This window comes from Pezoporus flaviventris, unplaced genomic scaffold (genome assembly GCF_033815535.1).
Source record: "Pezoporus flaviventris isolate CSIRO_AGI_PZ_B2104156 unplaced genomic scaffold, CSIRO_AGI_Pfla_v1 ptg000055l, whole genome shotgun sequence".
In the NCBI taxonomy this organism is placed as follows: domain Eukaryota; kingdom Metazoa; phylum Chordata; class Aves; order Psittaciformes; family Psittacidae; genus Pezoporus; species Pezoporus flaviventris.
The window spans coordinates 3,275,159-3,301,108 of NW_026892603.1; the positions used below are offsets into that span (position 1 = coordinate 3,275,159).

At 37.9% G+C, this 25,950-nt stretch overlaps 1 long non-coding RNA gene across 4 annotated transcripts in view; it reads left to right on the forward strand.

Moving 5' to 3' along the window:
• The window catches only part of LOC133277428 (uncharacterized), a 66,885-nt gene that overhangs the window by 31,162 nt on the left and 9,773 nt on the right, over positions 1-25,950 (forward strand). For 2 of the 4 annotated variants that reach the window (XR_009746201.1, XR_009746203.1), the window contains 2 exons: positions 12,112-12,318; positions 13,160-13,289. This is a non-coding gene — a long non-coding RNA (uncharacterized LOC133277428). Of the gene's footprint in view, positions 1-12,111; positions 12,319-13,159; positions 13,290-21,263; positions 21,530-25,950 lie in introns of those variants that run through there. The other 2 variants (XR_009746202.1, XR_009746204.1) reach the window with 2 other exon arrangements.

The window sequence follows — 25,950 nt, forward strand, 5'->3', positions numbered from 1 at the left end:
TTCCCTTGCTATATCTTCTTTTCCTACCTGAAGACTTTATATGGAGTAATCCAGGAATCCCAGACATGCATTTTACTTGTGCGTATAAAATGTGCCCCACATGCACAAATCAGCTGCCCAGGGCAAATACAAGTTCAAAGCTTCTTGGAGGCATCTGGCCTCCTGTGCATGTGTCACACACATTTCCTGCAGGGAAAATGCAAGGCAGCAGACTCATGTAAGTGCAATAAACATGTGAGCGTGTGCAAATACTTTTGTGTAGGTTAAGCAACCTAATGTTCCAGGCTCATGATCCCACGTGCTCAGAACTGCGACTGTCACCAAAGCTCCTCAGAGAGTCAAAGGGCTCCTGTCACGGTGTTACTTCTTGGCTGATACTGGGTGAGCTTCACACACAGGGCCTTTTCTGTCCCTTTCTAAAGAGCCCAATGCCTGCAATGAATCTAGCCCTAGGTGGCCACCATTACATTCAGGTACATTTTGCAAGCTTTGCAAGCTCTGATGACGTCGCACATTATGTAAAGACCTAAGATGAAGTAGTTTGACTTACCATTCTACCAATAATGATACCTGCAGTCCATTGCACAGGGTATCTAGAAGATCACACCAGCACTATTTAGCATTATTTAGATGCTTTAATGGGGAATTAAGTTTCAAATGGTAGACATTAGGAGTTTAATGTGGTCACTGTTTGTGTGCATGTTGCAGAACTCGTGGGTAAAACACTGAATAGAAACACTTTTTTATCTCATAGTTGTCTCAGAAATCATGTTTCATTAGAGCAGTGCACAATGTTCACAATGAAACACCAGACCACACAAAAGTCACCTGGTGTGGAGTTTTGTTACAAACTAGTAACGCAAACCATATTTATCAAAAGATTTGCTTAGCATTGCGGAACTCCTGAATGACCTGAACTCAATTTTAAGCATATATGGTGTGTGGCTTTGGATCAGAATCATGCAAAACTCATAGCTTTGCATGGTTTTGATGTGAGGTGTGAATAAACACCAGGTGAAGCACAGCAATTTCAACTGAGTTTCAATTTGATCAGGATCTGATCCTCACCCGGTGTTAATGGGTGTAGTTCCATTGAAGTCAATGTTTTGCTCGGTGGTGGAGCTACACCCATTTACTCTAGCTAAGGAACTGATTGAAATTTTCAGTTTGCTCGAACCTGAAAGTCAAAATCTAACTCAGTGGCTGTGAAGTTATTTGGATCAAAATGAAAGAAAATGTTTGGACAAATTCTTGTGAAGTAAAAACTGTTCTATATTTTGCAGCTGCAAGGTCGCAGGCCTGAAATATATATTTCTAATGGTATAACCATAAGTTAAAATCCATCATTACTTTTTTTTTGCTAACCAGTAAATGACTTTTACTAAATCTACCAAGTGCTGTAAGCTTAAAAGGAAAACAGGTATTTCTACTGAAGTCCTATAATAATCCTAAATCAAATAAGTTTTGGAAATAGCTAAGAAAACTCATGACTTTGCAAAGGAATGCTGAGGAAGCCTGTATTTTGTTTTTGTACTTATACATTTAATATATAACTGTAAAGGCAGCAAAGGCATGTCAGTACTACATACGACTACAAAGACAATGCAAAAAATAACCTTTTCAACGTCAGCCCTGGAGAAAACTGAAAAGTGACATCTTTAACTCGCCTTTCAATTCTGCTTCTTTTGTTTATTATTTCCTTTCCAGTGATTCCATGAATTCAGGCAACAACTTTCCATTGACTTGCCCTTTCCCTGAATATACTAAAGAGAAAATAGCTAGTAATACAACAGGCTACGTCTCTGAAATATTGCTACTGGTTTCCACAGAAACAGAAGTGCGACATTGCACATCTATTATAAATGATCAGTGTGGCTTCACTGGCTCCACCCATACTCATAAGTCAAAGCAATGTTCCTGGGTGCTGGGATTTGATCAACTGTACTGTTAAATTGCCATGGCTGCCCCAGCATGGTTTTAGCTCTGGGTCACTTTCAGAGCACTGTGCAGGAGCTGACACATACTTGCCCTGTGCTTGCAGGGTGAAAAAAATTTAGTAATATGGTCATGGTCCAGGACATGCCAGTTGTTTACAGCAGTCAGGATCATTCTGGCATGCTTAAATTACTAGTGTAGATACAACCATTGTGTCTCATTCTTGGCCTGCCAGCCATCTTATACATTTCATTTTTTCTTCTTCTTTCAGATTCTTATGTTTATTTTAGGCTTCTGGTCACCACATGGCATAAGCAGCACCGGTTCAGCTCTGTTGTCATGTATTTTTGTTGCCCTTGTTAGTAAGACAATCTTAGGAAGTCCTTATATCTTTCGGAATCTGCAAAAATAAAAAAAAAAAAAGAAAAAAAATGCAATTCGCAAACTCTTACCAAGAGAGTAGAGTTTCTTCCCTTTCAGACAGACCAATTCAGGATACTGAATACAGGTAGTTTCACAGTACACTATGGAAGAAAAATGAAGGTGGATTTCTAGCATGAAAAAAATCCTCTTGGCAAATGTGTTAGAACTAAGAAAGGATGATAAGAAAATCTATTTTTCTCAGTGGAACAAGTGAAAACTCTATTAGGATTGACACTGGTAAAACAAGCTATAGCTGCTTTCTCACTTTGTCAATGTTTACATTTCATTTCCCTTTCTTTGGGTATAAAAGTGTTTAAGGTCTTATGTGCTGAATCTGTAACAGTGTCTTACGTCATTGCTTTTGCTTATTAATAAAAAATAAGAGGAAAAACATGCAAGTATCAAAGCTTTTATGGTAAGTGTGGAAATAAATACCCAAAACTTCCTCCAAATTTTGAAATCCAAACTGGGCCTTGGCTTTACAAATTACTTGTGGAGAGCAGTTTTTTATTCTAAATATAAACAACTGACAGCATTTACCAAAATCATACTGTTTTATGGCAAATGAAAGGAGAGGGGGGTGCCGAAAGGGGGAGGCATTTCACTAGAACTGCTTTCCATGAGTGTATTCCATTTGGTCACTTTTCATTGGAAAAATAACAGTGAACTCTTTCCAGAGAATTCTTCCATTACAAATTTGAGAAGATCCTGTCTCAGGCACAGCCTGCGCAGTGAGAAAAATTCTTAAAACTGAGTGCAGAGTTGAGGTGATGTTGAGCTTGGAAAGTGGCTTGGTGTGGGATCATTTCCAGGTGTAGAAGTGCTTCTATTTTGCCCCTATCTGAGAATACATTAGGAAAAAGTAACAAGCTCCCTTTCCTCCCTATTTACTAATCCTGTTCATCGCTGACAACACTTATGCTATGTGTCATGATTGTTGAGCTCTAGTAGGTTAGACAAATAGGTCTGAATGTTGTAAGTTTGAGAAAGAAATCTGTTTTAAGACTGGTAAGCCTCAAACTCATCCTCCGAGTGGGTGAAGGAGGGAGAGCTGGGTCCTGTAGAGAGGAATAGAAGTAAAGAGTGATCTTGAAAGAGTGAGAAGAGTGTCAAGAGGAATCCCCCAAGATATCCCATTAGAACAGAAACCACTGGAGGGGAGGGATGATCCACTGCTTGATGAAAGCTCGAGGCTGAGAGATGGGATTTACAGCAGCCCGAGGTAGTTCTTGAAAGGTTGGCTGCTTGCCTGTCTGCCTGTTTGGGGTGAGGTTTAAGCCCCAGACCTGTCAAATTCAGCATGCAGCTCTGTGCTGTTTTGTGAGTTGGGGCTTGGTGTTCTGTCTCAATGCCAAGGACCTCTATGCTCTGCACCTACTGAAATATTAGGGTATTGTCAGGCACTGTAAACTTGTTCTTGGAGTATGTTCATACAGAGCTATTCTTGTTAGTATTCCATAGAAAAATATCATTTGAAGAGGTGTTTTGAAAAAGATCATTGGCTGAAAAGTTAATTTCCTGCCCAAATGGATGACGCCTGCAAGGTAAAATGAATGCATTTAAAGAAAGCAGCTATCTAAATCAGTCTATTTCAAAAAGAGTTTACTTTTTTCAATAAGGCCGAATCTTGTGAATGTACACACTTCATGATTTGCACATAATTTGGCAGCTTTTACTCACTTTTTGGCAATGATTTAGTAGCAAAGAGCTGTAACAAGGGTTCAGATTACCAGGATTATATTATATTACACAATATACTGCAGCATATTTACAGAAGAATGTATGAATTTGCATTAAAATGAACCCACCCACTGTAAATTGCTGCACTTTTTTTCTTCCTTTGTTTTTTAATGCCACGGTAAGGTCCACAGCAAGGACTACATTTCAACATGGCATCCTGGACAAGCAGTGAAGTGGTGTAATGGTGGAAATGGGGAAGGGGCCAGAAGTGAGAAATCTTCCTTTTAGATGCAGATGAGGACATTTTCCTCCATGCTGTTGGATTAGTAGTCAGGAGAGACCCATGTTGTGTGTCTGAGTCAGGAACTGATTTGCTGTGTGACTAAGTAACAATCTTTCCTGTTCAGTTCTGCAACAGCCTGTGAAATGTCGATAAGACTTTGATGCTTTTGATATGCTTTTCTTTAAGGTCTTGTGTACAGTGTGTATGAGGTAGCATTATTTGCTTTTAAAATGCATCCAGTGATTGCTCACAAAGCAGTTTGGTTGGAATCACTGAAACCTGGAATGGTTTAAAATACCTTTGTATAAGGTGTAAAAGGAATGAGAGCTAAGTTTGCGTATCTGCAAGATTATCTACATGGAGTTTGAGACCAAATCCAAGTTAAGTTGTATAGAAAGTGTTGTCTTTAGTTAAAACAAAGTGGTTCTTGAATCCAGAGTCAGTTGGGAAACATCGTTGTTCATCTGGACAATGATTAAGAACAGAAAAGAACAGAACCTGGCCATGTATTATACTCCCTAGTTTTAATGAGATTATGATATTTATTCCATCTAAAAATGTGTTTCTGGCTAATTACGTGATTAAAAATTTGGCTTGGCATTATCTGAGCTTGCACAGCAAACCTGACCTTGTGTTTTATAGGATTTTAAATAGGATTACTATGAAGTAGAGAGCAACTAATTAAAAGATGGCAGGTTTCCAGTTTCCAGTTGATGACCTGCTGTTGCTGCTGTTGCTGCTGCTGCTGCTTGTTGCTGTCCCCAGAGTGAGCAGGGCAATATGATCCTCCATTCCGGGATGTACAGAATGTTCTGTGGTGCTCGAGTCAGGCACTCCATGGAAACTTAGCAGGATCTTGCATCCTCAGTGCTTTTCATGTGCTCTTGCTGGGGAAAACTGCCAGAAAGCCAAACCAAACATTTTTATGGGTTTCCTCAGGCCCTACCTCCACATCTTGTTGAAAAATTAAAGCACACAATCATAGGCGGGTCTGTTGAAGCAAGCAGGCACTATTATTCCAGGTTTTCAAGGTTATTTTTCAGTCTATGGATCCAGTCAATTAAGGAAGAGCACGTATAAACTATTCTCTGAAATTTCTCATGAAAAACCCCAGTCCAGGGACACTTTCCAAACAACACTTTTCCAAATACAGCAACTGCAACAACAAATCAGAGAAGGTAGAGATTTTGCTAGAAGCATGAGTATCATGGGAACTTAGCAGTATAGTTTTATTGATGAAATGGAGCTTCAGATTAAAAGGTCCAGTGTCACCCGCGTTGCCCATTTTACTCCTACTGTTTGAATTCATAATATACTTAGAACAAAGTCTTGACAGATTTTTTTAATCATTATGGCTAGATAAGAATTTGAAATCTACAACTAAGGTGTCAGCTGTGGCAACGTGGAGTTGACTGCAGCTTAGTCTCCTAAATATTTGCCCAAATTTTCAGATTAAGTTTTCAGTTCGCACTTTGCTCTGCTAAGGCTATATCTTTATCATCACTTGACCAGCTAGTTGCAGCATGTGCACACATCCTCAAACAAGCTTTAAATCATACTTCTTGGCTGCCATGTAGACATGTCTTTAACCTCTGCATAGCAATGCCAGACAGTAAGCTTCTTGTCTGATGCAATTTTACTGCATTCTTTCTGAATCCTCATCTTTAATCTAGAAAGATCATCCTGGCTGGATAGGTAGTACAGGCTGCGTATATAGCTCATGTTATAAAAACTAGTCTTAAACCTTTCGAGACATGTGTGCATCTAAGAGCAATTAAAGGAATTTTTCCCATACCCTTTTAAAAGATTAAACAGTAGATGCCAATTGTGCCAAAATGTTTTTCTAGTATAAATTCTGAAGAAGCCAAAAAATACAAGACATCTTCAGCCAGAGGCATTGCCAAGTGGAAGCATTCAAAATAGAGCTGTAATGTGATTGGGTTGCATGGCACCATTTAATCTGAGGACAAATTTGCAGAATTTCCTGGCTAAAAGCCCTGAGCTACATAGTTCTGCATGACACAAATCTCTGAAAATGCTCCATGCTGGGATTGGAAACCCTATTATTTTGAGGGATGAATGAAGGGGAAGGGTGGCTTCTATTCTTTTTATATCTAAATACCTTTTGTACGTAAATATTGCATACCTCTGCAATGTTTATGATGAAACTTGCTCTTTGTACTCTTATGTCTTATCCTGTGTTTTCCAAATGCTTCCCTTTTTTGACTTATCAGTCATGAACATCCCTGAATGATATGAATCTCACAACTGTGATTCACTTACATATATTACTTCAAGAAGGGTCTCATAAATCTTAAAATATGTATAGGAGACAGAGAGGGGAAAAAAAAAGTGATTTGTTTTTATTTCTGCATTGGTAGGAAGGAAGATGATCCAGTCTTGCTCTAGAAGTCAGTCTCCCTAAAATATGCTTTCTACTATAGGCTAAGTTCTGTCCACATGAATGCTTTAGAGTCCTCAGTTTGCAGCTACCTAGAGGCTCCTGGAACTGTTAAAGTCTCATTTTGTTCCTTCAAAGTGGAAAAAGGAGCCTGGCCCAAATTAAGCTAGGAGTGCTGTTCCAAAGGCATACCAAGCTTTATGGGACTTCAAGCACAGTATTTTAAATTCTTAATTCAGAAGTATAGGGGAAAGCAATCACCACTATATTATGCCCTTTTTCTAAACAATCCAGTATGTTTTCTTTTTGTGTAAATGTGATGCAGCTGGTTCTAGTACCATATTTACAGTAAATAACCTTTTTGGTAAACTAAGCACTTATTGAGGCAGTGCAGTAATAATGTGCCAAAGGATTTAATCCACTTTTAAAATAGTTACTAAGCATGCATTTTTTGAATGAATGAATGATCTGAGCATGTAGGACAATGCAGAAGATCAGAAATAAGCCATTGTTTATATTTTTAATCCACTGCTTATAAAGGAATTGTGGGTTTTGAAGGAATCCTGACTTTGCTTGAATTTAGCAAAGTAAGATCTAAGGGCTCTTCTGTGATGAATTTCTTCAGGAGTTCAAATGAAAATATGGAAATTCCAGCCAGAACCTGTTTCTTAAATTTAATGAATTAATTAGGCACAGGAAAATGCTAAAACGTATGGAATGGGAATGACTTTTTTTCCCTTCTTTAACAATGTTAAGAAAGTGGACTTGTGTTATGGTTTCTATCATTGATGCAATGTGTTTTAAACATCATTTTATCCTGGTTGATTTTTCCTGCATCTTTTTGGATTAAACAATACTCTTCAGTAGAGATGATGGCTGTTACAGTTTGTTTTCTTCAAAGACATTTCCTGAATATATCCCACCATGAAGAATCAAATATACTTGGATGAAAATACTTTTAGAGCACTTTTTTGTGATCCTGCTTAACTATAGCCATATTCATTTATATGACATTAAATTACCTGAGAAACCTGTTTGTCAGAGGAATTTAAGTAGAAAACTAATGTTAGCTTACAAAGAGCCTTAGGAGACATGTAAGGAGCCCAAAATTGTATAAAACAAAAAGTTGAATTCAATACTTTTTCAGTTATACCAATACGACTCCAACTTCGAGTTCACCTTCATTTCAGACCAGTCAAACACTATTTTAGACAGCCTAAGGAGAGTTTTGTTCCTCAGATTTAAACACCTTACATGAGAGTTCCTTTTGCAAGGTTAAAGCTACTGACAGGTAATGGATTTTTAACTGGGTTGGATGGTAAAGTGGCATTCTTTGTTGTGCAAGGCTGCATACTTGCCCCATATTTTTATGGTCAGCCTATTTATTTTTTTGCTCTCACATCTAATTTACACAACACTATCACAATGAAAAAAGCTATTTTCGTACTATAGCTTTTCTCCTTAATGGGCCTCTAGAACCAAGAACTGTGTCCAGCTGGGCATTTATCCTTCCAGGTAAATTTATGAGACAGAAACATTGGAATAGAAGTGAACTCTTGAGTTATCTGTTCAAGTTCTTTAACATAGCTACCACGTATTTTTGTAGTTTATTAAGTTTTTCTCTGAAGAACAGTTATGATTTTTGCCTCAGTGCTTTGGAACATATCTTCCTCTTCCATTGGACAGTTATTGCTGTAATTGCTAGACACCATCTTTCAATTTCCAGCCGCAAGTAATTTATGACCAGTGCTTTCTGACTTACTATCCTGCCAGCCCTGTCTATTGGCTTGCATAACTGTTCTGCTTTCCTGATGTTCATTTGTCCACCCCAAATTAATTTTGTGAGGCTATACAAGCAGAAATTTTCATAGCTTCTTCTCACATGATGGATTATTAATTCCTCTGGAAGCCTGGTGCACCATCTCTACACCTGCTAGTGATGAATTAGTTTTCCTTAAACATAAGTTGTACCCAGTATTGTAGATGTGGTCTCCTGAAGGTTGCACAGTTGGACACTAAGAATTTGATACTCTTCCTCTACTGTTACCTTAGCAAAGCATTGCTTTTGTAGCCTCCTGCAGTCATCTGGTGGTTCCAGAGCAGACTCTGCTGAGTCTTTTCCAAATGAGAGTTTTCCTTCTTACTCTTCAATGCATGTTTTGTTACTTTCACTAATGAATGTCATTTCATTTCAGTTCATAAATAGCCAGCTCTTTTGGTAGGTTTTCCTTGTCTTCCTATACATTGATGTATGCCTTTCTGTGTTGCCTGCAGACCCCATCTGCAGGGTCTCCCATGTTCTAGAACCAGGACATCAATCAGAATAGTAAACAAAAGCAATCTCTTGTGAAACTGTTCATACCCCATTTCGAGCCTGACCCTTTATTTCAATTTTACTCATTAATCGCTCCGTTTTTATGCTCTCTCGATTTTTATGTGTCGGGCTTCATGCTAACATGTGCATTACTTAGAGACGACACTCTGTTACTGGGCCTAGGAAGAGAATCCAGATTGGCATTTTCCTCTGTGGCAGATGTCTTGCGAAAAATAGAAACATCCATTGGCAAACTTTTTATCTTCTTAATTATGCCTAGCCTAAGTGGTGCATCAGTTTTCCTATTAGTTGTAGTAGCAGAGGTGAGGTCAGCATTCATGCTGGGCTGGTTGTGGGTTTGGAATGCAGATTTCATTGGTTTGCCTATAAATAATTTGGGGTTTGTGTTTTTAAAATTGCTGGTTTATTTAGCACATTAAGTGAGAAAACATTCAAAACACATCTTCTAATTAAAAATTATGCTGAGGCTCTCAACAGTATACAGATGTTCCACATTTGGACATGTATGATCCCAGATTTTGATGGATAGCATAACACTCGGCTGAACTGCAAGGCTGAGACACTCAGCTGAACTGCAAGGCTGAGACTATCTTGTCCTATACTGTCAAAGGAGCCAAGTCCACAGTAAATTGTGTTTTCCCTACTCTGAATATAATTTTGTTGCTGTCGTTTGGTTATTAACAGCGTAAGTAAGTTTCGCAAGTTTCCATTTCTTTTAAGGCAGGAGTGTGTCAAGATCCTCACTGAATGGCAGTTGTTTAACAGAAAACCTCCAGAATTTAGGATATTGGCTCTGTCACATTCATAATGAGTCTGGTTTCTTTTACAGTTGTGTGTGTCAGTGTACAAACAGCTAACTGGCTACAAGTGCAGGTCTCTTACCGAGAACCACACTAGGAAAAATATCAAGATGAGGTCCAGCATCTGAAAACAAAGAATTATTAGATCATTTTTCACCTCTGGAATCCAGCATAATGCCTATTGCTCTCTTTATTAGTACCTAAGGCAGCTCAAACAATGCAAACAGCGCTCTTGCCTCATCTATTCTTGGCCTCATCTAAAGCCAGTCATAATATCAAGGAAAGTTTCATAGTGGAATCCTGTCTACAACCAAGATACACCTCATGTGGGCCAATGTTCTCAATCTTTCACTCACATACAGCAGCCAGTGGCTCCTGTCACTGGCATAAATAATATTTCCCACCAGGGCAACGAGTCTTTCAGACTTGGACTTTCTCTGCTCACAGTTCTGAATTCACATTAGCATTTGGACTGAGGCAGCTAGATCTGAGCAGGCTCCAAGGCCCATTAAACTTCATCATCTTGAAGTTCACTGGCATCATTGTTTAAAAAAAAAACAAAACAAACCACACTTAAAAAATGAAGCACACATTCCACATGTACTAAGTATAACTTTCATCACTATGAGTATTTCCATATTCAAAAAATGTGAATTTATATTTGATTTGCACTTTATGAAAGAAACTATTATACGAAGTTTCCATTTTGGCTGAGTAAGTGCTGTTTAATTCCTAACTTCTCAGAGGATTAATTACAAAAAGAGAAACGATAATGACAAATGGAAAGATTTGTTTATCTAGGTTGATTTAAAAATAAACAAGATCATAGGGCTGGCCATTAGTCTGAACTGGTACTGGAAGACACAAAACCCTTTTTCTGGGTGGGTGGGTGGGTCTGGTTAAACTCTGTATACCTGAGAAAATGTAGCTAAGATCAGTAGACAAATTTGAAGAATTAAATAACAGATTCACTTTTCAGTATAGCTATGTCTCGTATACACAGGGTTTGGAACTCTTCAAAGATATGCGGCCCTCCACACAACCACTTTGTTATTTAAAAACAAGATAAGGGCATGCTTCTATCTACAAAGGTTGTGGGTTTAAATAAAAATCAGGTTTATGTTAGAAGTTACTGACTTAACACTTACAGGAGATATTTTGTGTGTAATTTCCACAGATCTAGTTGCAAAACACCTAGGTATGATTTATTTATATTGTTAGTAATAATTAAACACAATAATGTTTTTACTCACATCTTTACATTCTACCCCACCTAGCAAACTGGGTTCAATTCTGGTCACCTTCCTGGTAACCTTTTCCCTCGAAAACTGATTATTAATTCTGACCTTGCTTTTGGTTTCATAGCCTGTTTCTAATTCATGGCAGTATTTTACCTCTCACCCCAATTTAGTTGCCATAAGGTTTTTTATGCAACAAAGCCACTGCAACTTTACAAAAACAGGAATTGTGAAAGACTCTTAAAGGGACCTTATCGAGCACTTTAATCTTTTTCTTTTTTTTTAATCTTTTGAAGGAAAGGAAGTAATATAAAAACATATCTACAATATACATTTAGAAAATAATGAGATAATGAAAATATTAATATTAATATTACTCTGCTGTTTTGGAAACATAACTACAATAGCTCTGAAGCAGTACATGACAGCCTGAAGGTAAAACAGAAAATGATACTGTCTGACTCTGGGAGTTCAGCCAACCACTGATTGCAAGGAGTTTAGATCTAAGGGTGAGTTAGTTGAGGAGTGGACATACTAAACATAGTGATTAGAAAAGGAAAGAATTAATAAATACGGAACATTCACAAAATGAACCTTCAAGGTGGTGGATAGTGCAAAAAGGAAAGCTCTAAGGCCCACAGAATTCCTAGTCATTTACACATTCCAATAAGGGAGAACATATCATATAGAAAAAGGCAATATGACTTCTAAAGCATCCTAGATATTTGCAATATTAATAATATTCCTATTTATAAATGAGGATGAAAGGTACAAATGTATTTTGACATCTGAGCAAAGATGCGGCACTTTTGCATGTCAGCAGATATTCTTGGATGCAAAAAAAGAAATATGAATTGTATTTCCTATGACACAGGAACTTGGAACGACATGAAAGTCAAAGTTTTGGAACAGCAGTCAATCTAGAGATAGAAAGTGACATCAGTCAACATGAAGTGGCATAAAGAAAGCAAAAGGAAAAGTAGGAGGGAGCCATTTTGTGCTTGTACTCCCAACAGGTACAGCTACATTGACAAGATGAAGGAGAATGAGACAAAACAGAGAGTAGATGAAGTCAGCCCATGCATTGAAAGTGAGCCAAATCGTGAAGGTGACTCATTATGAAGATGTAAACAATCCCGGTTGGTGACTCAGTGGTGAGGAAGCTTGGCTAAGACATCTGTAGTCCATATAAAGAAAACAGGATGAGATTTCTCTGGGGTATAGTAAGATAAACTATGGGACAATAATTTTGCACGTGCCTATGATAGCCTGTAGAAAGTTGGGACATTCTTACCCTTTATAGCTCATGGAGGAATGTACATATCGCCAACAAAGGAAGCTTTGATTGGCATTTGCCTGGGGAATCTGAGAGGAGTGCTGGAAATGGATGTAGTGTGAATCTTCTGAGAGTCTGTGGAGGAAGGAAGAGGGTGGGTGATGAATATCGTCGTGTAGGGAGTGAATACTGTAATGCAGAGAATATTACACAATTTGGTCAGTTAATTTGTTATGGCTTAGAAACCACAATCTGCAGAAACTCCATATCCTTTCTGATTTTAAAACCTGGCAGTGTGTGCCTGAGAGGATCTCAGCAAAGCAAAATATGGAAAGAACCTAGATTTTCTAGGAGTTATTGTCTGTAGGTGATGGGGTTGATTTTAAATAAAAGGTCAAGGTTATGCATTGGTATACTTGAAGAAGCATGCTGGACAAGAAGAAAACACTGTCACTAATAAAAATTAGCTGGGGTTATAAAATAGAAATGCTATAGAGTGATTAGAGTAACTAGAAAAAACATCTTGCACAAAGTTTCAGTCTACAGCAAAAGAGAAAGTGGTAGGTGAGTATTTTTTAAAAACTGCTTACAACTTTTATGAAATGTGTGGAAGTGAAACCCTTCCGTTTGAGATATGGGAATGAAAAACTAAGGATCAGTAACTGCAGAAAAACTTGTAGATTGGCTTTTGTCACTATTTAGACCCATTCTTGAAGCAAGACATTTTGATAAATGCTGGGGAAATAAACAATAGATCAAAAATCCTTAAGGCATTCTGTCATTTACAGGTGAACACAACTGAGTAATTGCTTCGTGGCTTTGTGAAAACTATCAAATATATAACATCAGAGATGTTCTGCATTAGACAGAGAAGCGCTTTGCACACAGCAACTAAGTACCAACTTTGAGAATTATCAAGTGGTATTCTTTGGCTCTGCAGGCTTTTACTTGTTTTTTCCTCTGGTCATCTCTCTTCTGGAGAAATACTGCTTCACCTTCCATTATCTTATATATTGGAAGGTTCCTCACACTATTAATATTCTACCACAAACAGTAAACTGACATTTTGACACAGACATTGCTTCTGCAGTAGTGGGGTTTGCCTGTTGTGTCTGAATTTTGTGGCCACTGTTTAGGGAAGTGTGTGAGTGGCTCATTCCTACACCTGTTTCCTCCCTGTGTTTCACTGCCAGGGAGGTTCTCCAGGGTATGTGTCATGGAGGAGCCTGTGTCAAATGACCTTTCTGTAAAAAGTTTCTCTTTATGTCTATCTTCCTCTTTTTACACATGAGAGAAATAGAGAGAAAAGATTGTTAGGAAGTCATTACTGGAGGAAGAGGTATTTCTCTGCTGACAGGAAAGCTGGTCTTCAGATATCCCCTTGTCATGACTCTTTTTTTCTGTTCATTAAAAATGGGATATTTTACAGTTTCTGGGGTACTATTAGGTAAAAAGTTAAAGTTGCAAACAATGATGAGAATTCCTCTCAAGAGATCAGGAAACGTTACCTTCTTGGCTACTTCAATGAAACCTGAAACTTTTGTTTTGGAGTTGCATTTTGAAGTCTCCAGTCCTGTTTGATATTTGGTAAATATATCAATTTGTCAACTAAGCACCAGAATTTTGCAGCATTTTCTCCTAGTAAACTCCTATTAAAACTAATGCAAGGAGTGTAAGTTCCTGCTCGTCATAAATAACTGTACCACAATTTGGTCCTAAATGAGCTGGTAGCTATGTACGTGCAATCCTTCCCAGCTGCTGGGAAGACCTGACTAAGCTGGCTAAGCCAGGCACAGGAGCAAAGAACTTAAATTCTCAAGAGCTTGAATCATGGAACATAATTTTAAAGGAAAAAACTGACTGGGGGTTTTGAAGGAAGTTGATTTTGACTGCTGTTACTTAACAAATATGGTGTTGTCTGTACTCTTTCTGCTTTTATAGGACATTTGATTTTCTAAACTAGTTAAAATAAGGCCTTAATAAAAATTTACTTTGGAATTGCCATGTATGCTGCAGAGTACTGGGAAAATTCTATCTACATTGACTTGGATTTGGTTTTCAAAGGTGGAGGGTTTTGTGGCCAGTTAAACATTTGGGGTAAAATTATTTGGATTAACTGGGCACAACCTTCAGTTCTTTTGTGAGAACAAAATTAACTGGATTATTTGAGCACAGCCCTAAGTTCTGAGAGCATCTGGCACTGTCTATTCAGTAGAAAATGTTGTCTGAAATGGATGCTGCTTTAAGCTTCACGGAACAAAAAAGCAGTCTCTGACAGGATTGTGATACCTTAGGAAGGCTTTCTTCCCACATTCATCCAGCTGGCAATCAGCATTGCGCTTCCTGCAAAACAGGACAAAACAATGAATGCCCTCATTCATTTTTCCCGAAATAAGTATCCATCAGCCTGAAGAAGTAACACTTAGGTAAACTGGGATCTTTAGAATTTTAGCTCAAATAAGGTGATAATTAAAAGGTGGTATGTTAAGAGATGCAGGAATAGCACTAAAGGAGAAAAAGGTGGCTCATTAAAAATAGTAAGAAGCTACTTTAATTCTAGGAGTACCAGCCTAATTCTAGGATTATGTAGAGGTACCCTTAAGGAGTACCAGCTTAATTCTAGGAGCACCAACCACCAATGTACCCTTGGTGGTTTGAACTGGTCCCAAACACTGTTTCAGGTGCTTTCCTGTTCATGGGAAGCAAACAGTTGTTCATCTCTTGAATGGATTCACACTTTCCAATCTTTTAACTAACAACAATTATTTTTGGAAATGCAGGGTAAGGATCTCCAAAGCATCCCAGGGACTTTGCCTTACCATTAGATAGGTTGCTCAGCTCCATTTTTTAAAAAATGAGAGTAAATGTCCAAGTTCTTTAACTACTCCAGAAACCTTGCATCAGTTGCACATCGGCCTGTCACTGATGTTCTGTTCTTATATACAATAGCATGATAATAAACACACCAGATATGGGCTTTAGATGATTCACCATGACAGTTTCTCAGGGGACCCAGATCATGAATAACCCTGAATAAGCCAAATTAGGTAGCAGTGAGGGAGGACCCTGTATCCTAGTCTGTTGCTATGTTTTAAACAACCCAGTCTGTTTCTATGCTTCAAGCACATAACTCCCTGTTAATACTCTGGGCCAGCTACATATTTCACAGTTAGCATCACAGAGGAAGCCTGGTTACTAATCGGATGTTACTCTTTGTCCCTCTTGGGTAGTTAGAAAGAAAAGGAAATTATATATTGTTAACCCCCCAAAATTTAATTCCTGCTTTTAGCAGAGATTTAGTGGCAGTAGACTCAAAAATATGAAATCATAAACATTTCATGAGCCTTCCTGGGATTTCAGCTACGGTCCCTTTATCCATAGCGTATTGTAAGGCCTCCTATGAAAATTGCAGTTGTAATTTGTGTTTAGGAACATATTTGTAATACCTCCAATGCTTCTGCCACTCAACATGTTCTAATTTGGACTAACTGGAAAATTCTTGCTAGTTTTCAGGACCATGTAAAAGATTTATCAGTTTAGAGGTTTTTGGATACATTTATGACCAGGAAACTGAAGTATCTCCCAGATCATGCAAGCTTTATCAGTTTACATCTGATGATCTATTTTGCATTGTTTTTATCTATTTACAGCATTTGCAAGGTCATATTTTAAAATACAAAGTTAAACATTAACCTTTGTTTCTCTCTTTCCTGGCACTGAATGCTTGAATTCTCAACCTCAGGTTTGTTCCAATCTATTTTTGAATCTTTTTGCATACTTTGGTGATATATTTCTCATGAGATAGTATGAAAACTTAGACTTGCTAAAATATCCTCTAATGGCTCATAAAGATTTTTTTTCCATTTTGCCTTTTGAGGGGGGGGTTGGGTTATGTGTTCTTTTAATAGCAATTGCCTGAATTACTGTGCTTCTGCCATGTATTGGACCTCACATCTCCAGGCTGACACCTGTTATTTTTGCAATGGGCACTTTTAACGTTCTTTGAAGTTGTGACAGGTGTTGCAAAACAGAGGTTTTTTTTATATCATGTTGGCTTAGTTCTTATTAAAACCAGAAAATATCTTTTTTCAATTACTTGTTTTGCTTTAAAAGACCTCCTCTTCCCATGGTACAAAGGAAATGGGTATTTGTTTCAGGGTTCATATGTTAAAATCAAGAAGAAGCTAGGTCTAATGCAAACAACCAAGTAATGACCTTTACCTTTCCTGTGGTTTATTCTGTAGTGAGTTGTTATCACACTGGAACGTGAGAAGGGAGTCGTTGAGTCTTAGCTGAGAGCACTAGTGGACGATAGGCTTTGGGTTAGTAAATATTAGTAAATATTTTCAGTTTCTTCAGATGTGTCACAGCTTTTCCAAATTCCCCTTGATTAGTTGCCTGAGCCTGTGAGGTTTAGATCAGAAATCTTCCTCTGTTCTTTTCTCTTAGCTTATCTCTCTCTCAAAGTCAAATTAGAAAGCAAAGGGGGCTGAAGTTGTTTTGACCTTATTCCTGTCTCCTTCTGATGAATAAAGACTGATTTTCCTTTTTTTTTTACTATTATTTTATTTGCAATAGATCTGATCGAAATAGCAGAGTACTGGCTTATGAGGAGGAGTGGTATCTGTGATGTGGAAAAGAATAAGGGAAGGTTTCTTTCTGACAGATCAGAAGCACAAGTAAACTAGAGGTTCATGCCCTTGGCTATAAATTCATAGGCAGACCCTCACGGACTGAAAGACATGATTTTTTTTCTTTGTGATTTCCTCAGAGTTCTACCCTTAACTCCAACCTTCTCAGAATCACGGCTTGGTGCTCCCTGGGTGCATACCCTGTGCATTTCCCTCATTTGTAAGTTTTTGAAAAATCATTCCAGATCATGTTGCTATAACATTTTAACCCTGCTCCACTTGGGAATCAATATCTTGCTCCAAACACCAGTTGACAGACACTGGTCTTCCTGTTGACTTTCCAGTATTATGAATTACTCAGAGTTCTGTGATAGGCTTTTAGAATAATTTCAGAGTAATTCGTAGAACAATTACTTGCCTTGCAACTGCAATTTATGGGAACAGTAAAGCTCCAACTTAGCAAAGTGCTTAAGCATATGCTTTAATTTAAGCTTTATTCTACACATTCAGAAAATGCTTAAATACATGTTTGGGTACTTTGCAGAACTAGGGTCATGGGTCAGTATTTGAACTGGTGAATTCCCAGTATATAAATAAAAGTGCAGCATGGTTTGTTTTGGTACTACAAAAGCTGTCAGTAAAGCTGTTACATGCTCACTGCTTCATCTACCTCTTCCACTTCATTTTATGGCACATATAAATGAGGAAGGATATCAGAATTTAAAAGAAATCGGCCTCTTGACCTCATTTCTTTTACAGTGAATCCTGGATGCAACTGCATACCTTTAAAAACAACCTCAGTCAATTTTTTTTTTTTCCAAAATTGTAACATTGTGAACAGTTTTGATACATTTTAGAAGATATTTTTATTGTTTATCATGATTTTTAGAAATGTTTTTGAAAGAGTTTTAGAAAAATATTACATTCTTCAATTTGTTTTCCAAGTAGCACTCTGTGCACAAAACAAGTTTAACTAAAATCCCACTTCATGAGCTAGTTGGTAGATTCTTAGCTAGCATGTTTGAAGGCTAGTGTGTTCAAGCCGATTCACCCTATCTCTCAGCTAAACATGCCTGTGCAGCCTTTGCGTTGGAGTTGGATTGCGGCTGCCTGGGACCAGAGACACAGAGGAATTGAGGAAACTGCCTGCACCTGTCTGCACAGGCAGATCTGTAGTTTCACTAGGTATAATTCACCTCTCAGGGCTGGAAAAGAGCCCACACATTTTTCAAATCCCACTGGAGCCTTACTCTGAGGACTTAAGTGAAAGAGAGGTCTCTTGATACCTATATATTCAGTGAAAAATTTTATTCATTTATGAATGCATGCACTATACCTGTATGCTGTTCTGAGATGCTACCCATAGGCACCACGTTCCTCTCATAGCTAAAGCGATTATGCTGTTAACCGACTGAAAAAAACTGTGCTATTTAAACAGATGTTGTACCTTTCATTAATGATACCTACTATGTTCTCAATCCACTAAAACACATGGTGTTTTCTGCACCAGGTGATACAGAGCAATCACAGATGAAGCTGATATAAACACATCTACATGAACCAATCTACATTATGTCATTAAATATCTAAAGTTCTGTGAGAGTGCCTGGTGTTTTTCGAGAAAGGAAACATCTCTGAATGTTGGGTAGCAGCTTTGAGAAGGTTGCTGTGGGGGACAGGAGTGGGGAAAACCTGTTTGTCTGAGGTTTCTTGTGGTAAAATGGGACAACACCTATGTTGCTGCAGCACTTTGATTTCAGCGCTGGGAAACTGTTACATTTACAGCCTCATCTGAGCAAAACAATGTTTTGCAACGTAAAGACAGAAGCAGGTCCTCACATTCTTCTTAATAGTGTGCAAGCATTGCGGTTTCAGCTGGTAGTGTTTAAAGCAGACTATTCTTTTTTAAATTGTATTTGTGTGAGCTTGAATCCCAAAGTTTCTTTAGAAAAAAAATAGTACTTTGCGGTTGTGAAGTAAATGCTATTTATAAAGGTGACTTTGAACTTAAGCCTGCGAAGTGCTGAGCATTTGTAACACCTATTAAAAGGATGAGGATTTTCTGGGTTAGGCTGGCATTCATTATGTCAGCTTTCACACTGCACAAAGGTTTTAATCAGATATCTTTTGGAAGTGTAGTTTCTTGTGACTTGGAACTTCTCCTGCACTGCACCCTGTAGTTTTGCAGCTTGGGTGGGGTATTCAGGCAGTTCATAGAGTTGTTTCACCTGTGCCTGGAGTCGCTCTTATGTATCCAGACAGAAAACCTACTAAAAACTAAAAATCACCTTCAGCTTTGCATAGAAACCAAACTTGTTCAAATGCAGTAGTCCTTTACTGACCCGAGGCATGTGTTATTTGTACTGAGAACTAAAAGCACATCTACAGCTTGGGGTGTAATGATTTCCTCTGGTTTTTGCTGTCACAAGCAGTGGTCCAGTCATTAGGAGCATCTGTTCTTAACGGCCGTCTCCTGCTCATTACTGGCAGGAGAAACATTCTTTACTTACATGTAGCCTTTATATAAGGAAAACTGCTAAAATAATTATGCACCATTGGAAGTGGAGTCTTCCTTTTGGAGATCTAAAAGAAAAAAAAAGGCAGAAACTCAAAAAAACCTGAAACAGATCAGTATTATGTTTTGTTTTCTATAAAAGAAAATATTAAATAAAAGCAGAAATCCCTCTACCCCAAAACAGTAGCTAGAAATAAGCAGCTTCTGCTAAACACATCCTCTCATGTTTGTGAAACAAAGATAGGCCTTCTATTTGGCAGAGTACCATAAGTTACCTTTCCATTTAGAGGAAATATTTTTTTTTAAATGGATGCCAGGGCAATACCAATTAACAGGAGAAAAGGAGAGGGTGTGAAGGGACAGGGAAGTATTTTCATGCTGTTTTGATTTTCTAATACAATACCCTTAGAAAAAAAGGCAGAGGATGACATAACAAATTTGGAATTCCAAGGTCACAAACAGGAATTCAGACAACAAATGGGAGGGTTCAGGAATGTACATTGTAAAAATAAATCTATCAAATTTAAAAAGAAAAAATAGTGGTATTGAAATATGGCATTTCCAAATAGATGTTTGTATGGTAAATGCATCCCTTTCCCTAAAAGATTACTTGATCCTTTAACAGTTTACTTTGTTTTTTCAATAATGTGAATGCAAATACAAAGAGGTTTTATATTGTTGGTTTGTATATTTGTATATTTGTTGGTTTCGGTGGGTTTTTTTGTTGTTTTTTTTTACTTGGAAAATTACCACCACTTTCTTAATCTTGATATTTATCACTCCACAGGAATGCTTAATTCAGTTTTGAAGTTTCATATGATACAGTAGAATTTTCTGCGTCTCTGTAGGTAGCAGCCAGGGACATATATGTAGCAGTGATAAAAGTTTATTGAAAGCTACATAACAGGAAGCTTTAGTGGTGGAATTTTGAAACTCTTTTCTGGAAGGGATAATAGTAACTTTTTTTCCCCTCTCTCCCTTTGTACCTGGGGTTTTGGCATTAGGATGACCTAAACAAGAACTGGAGCTGCTGCTTCTTTAATGAGATTTTTCAACCTTATTTTTTGTATTAGATTGCCCAGACCAAAATCATAAAAATCTACTGTACCATATAAACTGTGCACCGTTGTTAAAAAGAGGACTTTTGCTTTGTAGGCTACCGTACCTATTTGTTCCTGTTTCCTTAATATTGTTTTCTCCAGATGTTGGAAGTTAAAACACCCTTGTTATTTTTTCCAGTGTCACTCTTTGTTACTTTCCATAGGCAGTGTTCACCAAAGCCAGGCAGCAGAGGAAATAACAGATGTGTTACCTTCAAATTATGGGCATAAAAATAACCTTAATAAAATAGGTATTAAGTGACAGCACTTTAGAAAAATCCAGGTCTAATTTACTCTAGCCTAGAAAGCAATAACTTAAGGGGACCTCAGACAAGCATCCGCAGGCTCCAGATATTTTGTAGCAGAGTGACAGTAGCTCGGATGATGACAATCCCAGCTTGCTGTTGGCGGCACATTCCAGGAGAGGCTGTCATGGTGTGTTTGTGCTAGACACTTTTCTGCATGTAACACTATTGTTTGCTCTTAATTAATATTCCATTATAGACCTACCAATTCTGCCAGAGAAACCCTCCCTCCTCCTTAATAATAGTAGTAGTAACAACACAACTAATAGAAAAAAATCAGCCACATTCTGACTTTGAATGCAGACAAAATTGTCACCCTGGGTTTACTCTCCTTTTACCAGGCCTTTGGTTCCTGCTGTTCACAGAAAGCTGCAGATGGCTGCCTCAGCAGGAAGCCCTTCCCCCTTCCTTAATGGAACTCGTGGGAATGCGGGGATCCTGGAACCGAAGCCCTCCTTCCCTTCCAAACCTCCTCTCCAAACCCCTACTGAGTAAAAGGAAAAAAATCCCTACATCCCTGGAAACATTTTTGCCAGCCTGTTTTTCAGTAAAAACTTAAATTAACCACTTCACTCCTGATTATAATAAAGATTTGTTATTGAAACAGCTTCTCTTTAATGTACTGAATCATTTCCACCCGCTTATTGAAGTCATCCATTTGGGTTGAATTATAGCGTCCCTCTTCCATTATGTAATAATTTCAAATAAATGGAAACAGGTTTGAATTCTCCAACAATTAGCAAAGTTTTAGCACGTTCCCCTCCCCCCACTCCTTCCCAGACACCCCTCCGAAAAATAAGATTAAAACCCCTCAAAACTTTGGTGAAGTTCTTGTTGCTTGTCAAAATCTTCTTCCAGTTTTGCTCAATCACATCATATGGGTTAAGTTACGGCTTCCATTTATATTTATTTTTAAGTGCAAAATAAAAACAGCTTATGCATTGTGATTTGATATTAGGAATGAAAGAGTTAAATGCCTGAACAAAGCACTCCATTTATAATTTTTGCTAGGAGTTCCACACTGAGCATTAGAGTGAGGTGTGTCTTATAAAGAGGGTGTTTATATTGGATTTGATATAGTTAAGAGATTCAGCTTACATATAATAGTCTCCTCTAAGAAGAAGCATAAACCAGAATGAGTTCAGTGGGATTTGTTCAAGTATAAAATATAGTATAAAAGTCTAACCTTATAGACTACTATCAAGCACAGAGGAATTCATCTTTTGCAAAACATCCACTGCAGAAAGGAAAAGAAGTAAATGGGGCCAAACCCGTAGCCATTGCTTTCAGCAATAGCCTTAAGGCCTCCATCGTGCCGTGCGTTTGCTCTTCTGACTAAAGGCTATCAGTGTGAATCAAGGCAGTGGGATGAGGTTCATAATTCAAATGAATTGCAGTTTTTTCTTATAAAAAATAAATAAAATTGTCCACTATTTTTGTGGGGCTTTCACTAATTCAGATAGCGTTTGGATCAGGCCTGAAGGAAAAGCGGAAACATTACAATGCAGGAAGAGAAATAATAGACATTTTAGCTGCATTCGTCTGCTGTAAAGAGGGTGGCCAGTGTCTATCACAAAGCCTTAAACAATAAGGGTTCAGAATGTAGGAGTCTTCTGTAACTGTCTATGTTGTATAAATATCTGGAATACAAGAAGGATCATCGGACTAGAATGGCTAGCAGTCCAACTTAAAAATGTCTGATAAGTCTCTTTATAAAGGAAGGCCATCCTGGATGGCTCAACTAATTGAGAAGATGCTGGGAAAATAGGGAAGTGTGCGGGCAGAACTGTTCTGCATCTGACTTAGGCAGATTTGGCTTCAGTTCCACTTTCAGTGTGATACTCACGGTTTTAGTTTCCCTGACGCCCGTAGAAAAACCAAAGCCTCTTGAACTGGGAAGTTATAAATACTGCAGAAGTAAGGAAATAGAAAGCACACTAAAAAGAATTCTGAAATAGTAAGGACCATATGACGTACCCTGAAGGCCAGAGGGGATTAAAGCAATGGTTTCATTAGCTTTGCAGTAAGAATGGTTCAGGGTGGACTGTAGAGTGGAAAAATAAATATACATCTGCACTTAAATACTAGCCTAAAAAGAGGAACATATGGTAACCTCTGGGTGCCAGATTATCTTAATGAAGGTTGCAAAGCCTGTTACATTTGATATAAAGTCTGAATGAAGACATATAAATATTACACAGCTTCTTAGAACTGATGGTATCACACTCCAGGGTTGTAACTTTGAGTTCATTTGCTGCCAACAGGGCCATGATTCAAAATACCATCAAAGGCTGAAAGTTTCCAAAACTGCATCTGTATATGTAATTGTTAAGGAATCTTTAGAAGTACATATTAGGAATGAGAGGGCTTAACGGGAGGAATAGGCAACTTTGGAAAGCAGTTGACACTGCTCATGTCAGCTTGGAAAAAATAAAATACATTCCTGCAAAGCAAGTGAATGCTGTTTGGTGACGGATATCAGGGCGTCACCAGTAGGAAAACAGGAATGAATAGAAAATCACTAAAAAATAGAAGCACTAAAAGGGCAAACAGTAGATATTTTTTTTTTTTCCAACTATGAATTCTATAATCTACCCAATAATAAGGAATAAGTGGCAAGTGGTGTTGTCATACAGTATTCTTGTCAAATGGTAAGCATTTGGGCTTCGTGGTTTTCAGAGACAGATTTATTGCCCAAGATGAGGGGAAAGTTCTACAAAATCCACTCCATGAAAAAAAATATAATGTTTTTGTGTATGAGCTCAGTCATTATGAGTTTTACTATGCAGCAGAATGAGAAGTGATCATGGTAGAGATACTTGAAAGGTGAAACGCAACCAAATGTTGCTTAAATATAATAGATAAAACATGAATTGCATTTCAGGGAAGAAAAGTAGTTACCCTGGAAATACTTTAAATGTTTGCATGTGTAATGGTTCTCCAAGACCCAGCACACTAATGATGGGCCATTGCGCTGAGCTGAAAAGGAAATCCATTCCTGTACACTGCCCCTATCCAAGTCCATTAAGAAATAATGGTTGTAAGATGAAAGTCTTGTTAGAGTTTCAGTGAAAATGTTTGGCACACCAGGATGAAAAGTCAACAGTCTGCTTTTAACGAGAGACACTGGAAAAACTTTGGTTAACGTACCACTGAAAATATTAATTCTCCTTAATGGCAGGATGCAACACAGCTTTTTATAGTTTTTGATCCATGTCATAAATTTGGCCATGACAAAGGGATACTCCAGCTTTAGCTCACTGGCAGGAACATTAGCTGTTTCCCAGCACCAGAAGGTTAATCCTTTGGATTCTCTGTAATGCGCAAAAGGGCCAAATTCTTTGCGTGGAAACAAAATTGCATAGGCCAAAGAGTGAGACGAAAAAAGCAGCATAGTCAGTGTGTAAGCTGTAGAAGATTTAATTTAGCATAGTTTTTGTGTCCATTGCCTTGTTAATAAGGGGTCTAAATACAATGCCAATAGGAACATTTATTTTTAAATGAAATGTAGATGTATGGTGACAGTATAAATGTAGATCTTTCAGCTATTTCCCATCTGTTTCAGGTCAATACTCCAGTGGCAATGTCTAGCTCTGTGTGCTTTTTCTTAGTGTAATTGTATATTATCGGGTAATAAAGGGGGGAAAGTGTTTCTTTTATCAGTTCCGTGCAATTAAATTTGGAATCCCTTCTGAATCAGAATCTCTCCTCTGAAACAATGCTCCATTTGTTCAGCATGTGATCACAGAGTTGCCTCTTTAGTAAAGCTGATATAAAAACTTGATAATTTATTACCTCAATTCCAAAGGCGCCTACTAGCTAATACCACCTTTGGGCCTGGTACAACACGATCTATTTCCTTTACAATAAATAGAAGTGAACAATAGAAATTATACACCAGAAAAAGAAATTTTTTTCAACCAGCTTGCAAGTACAGCACTGTTCCATACACAGTAAATTTCACACACAAAAACTTGAACCTTTGGCAAACTGTGATTGATTTATGCATGGACTACATTTCACCTCTGATAGCTTTGCCTGTAACAGAAATAAGTCACCTTTATGTAGAATATTGACTTAAAAATCTCAAAATACTTTAAAGAAATATCCTGTCCTAAGAGCTATTTTGTAGATCAAGAAGCTTAGGCAGTCAAACCACACTGTTTGGCAGATAAGTGGCAAGAATTAAACTGGAGATTCCCTGGATCCCAGCACAGTGCTGTAGTAACTTCTCCTCCCCAGAGTCGAGTGTCTGTTGAAATGTCCTTTTTGATATTCTCCCTAAATCACCCTTTTGGGTTCTTGTCTTGGTTTTCATCCATGGAATTCCATATCCTTCTATTATTTCTGATCAATGAACTAATTTATCACTTTATCGGTTCCAGTCTCCTCTGAAATCTGGTGAAAAGCAAAAAACATGCTTCAGATACTAAAACTAGACAGTGGCTTTGCAGCAAGCAGTGGATTCTTTCCACCATAGGTCTCCAGCAGGAGCATTATTTGAGATTCCTGTGACTGTAGCTACCACTGGAAACCACAAAAATAATCCATGGAAAAGATTATACACTCCTAGTATTTGCAAATCTGTGGGCAACTGCCATGAAAACAGAGGGCATGAATATGAATGCCACTGATTTACCCACTCTTTCATTTTCTCTAACTCTGACCTGGGGCTTGGAAGCACCATCTGAGATATTTGTGAAGAGACTGTTATCTCCACGCATTAAAACTTTTGGGAATAAAGCAAGCTCATGTTTAGTCCTAGAGTCTAATCTTGATTCTACCCCCTGCTTTCTGAAAAAGGCTAGTCATAGTGCACTGGGAGATTTCTTTGTGATTTCATCCTTAGGATCAAAATGCCCCCTTATTTCTTGAAGGAGCATTGGTTCTTAAAATATAAAAAGACCCTATAACATACATAATGTGATAAATAAGATCTTAGGTTGCTAAACTTATCTGTCATTGTGATATTTCCTCTGCATGTTTGAACTAAGACACAAATGATATTTTTTGGTCCTGTTCATTTTC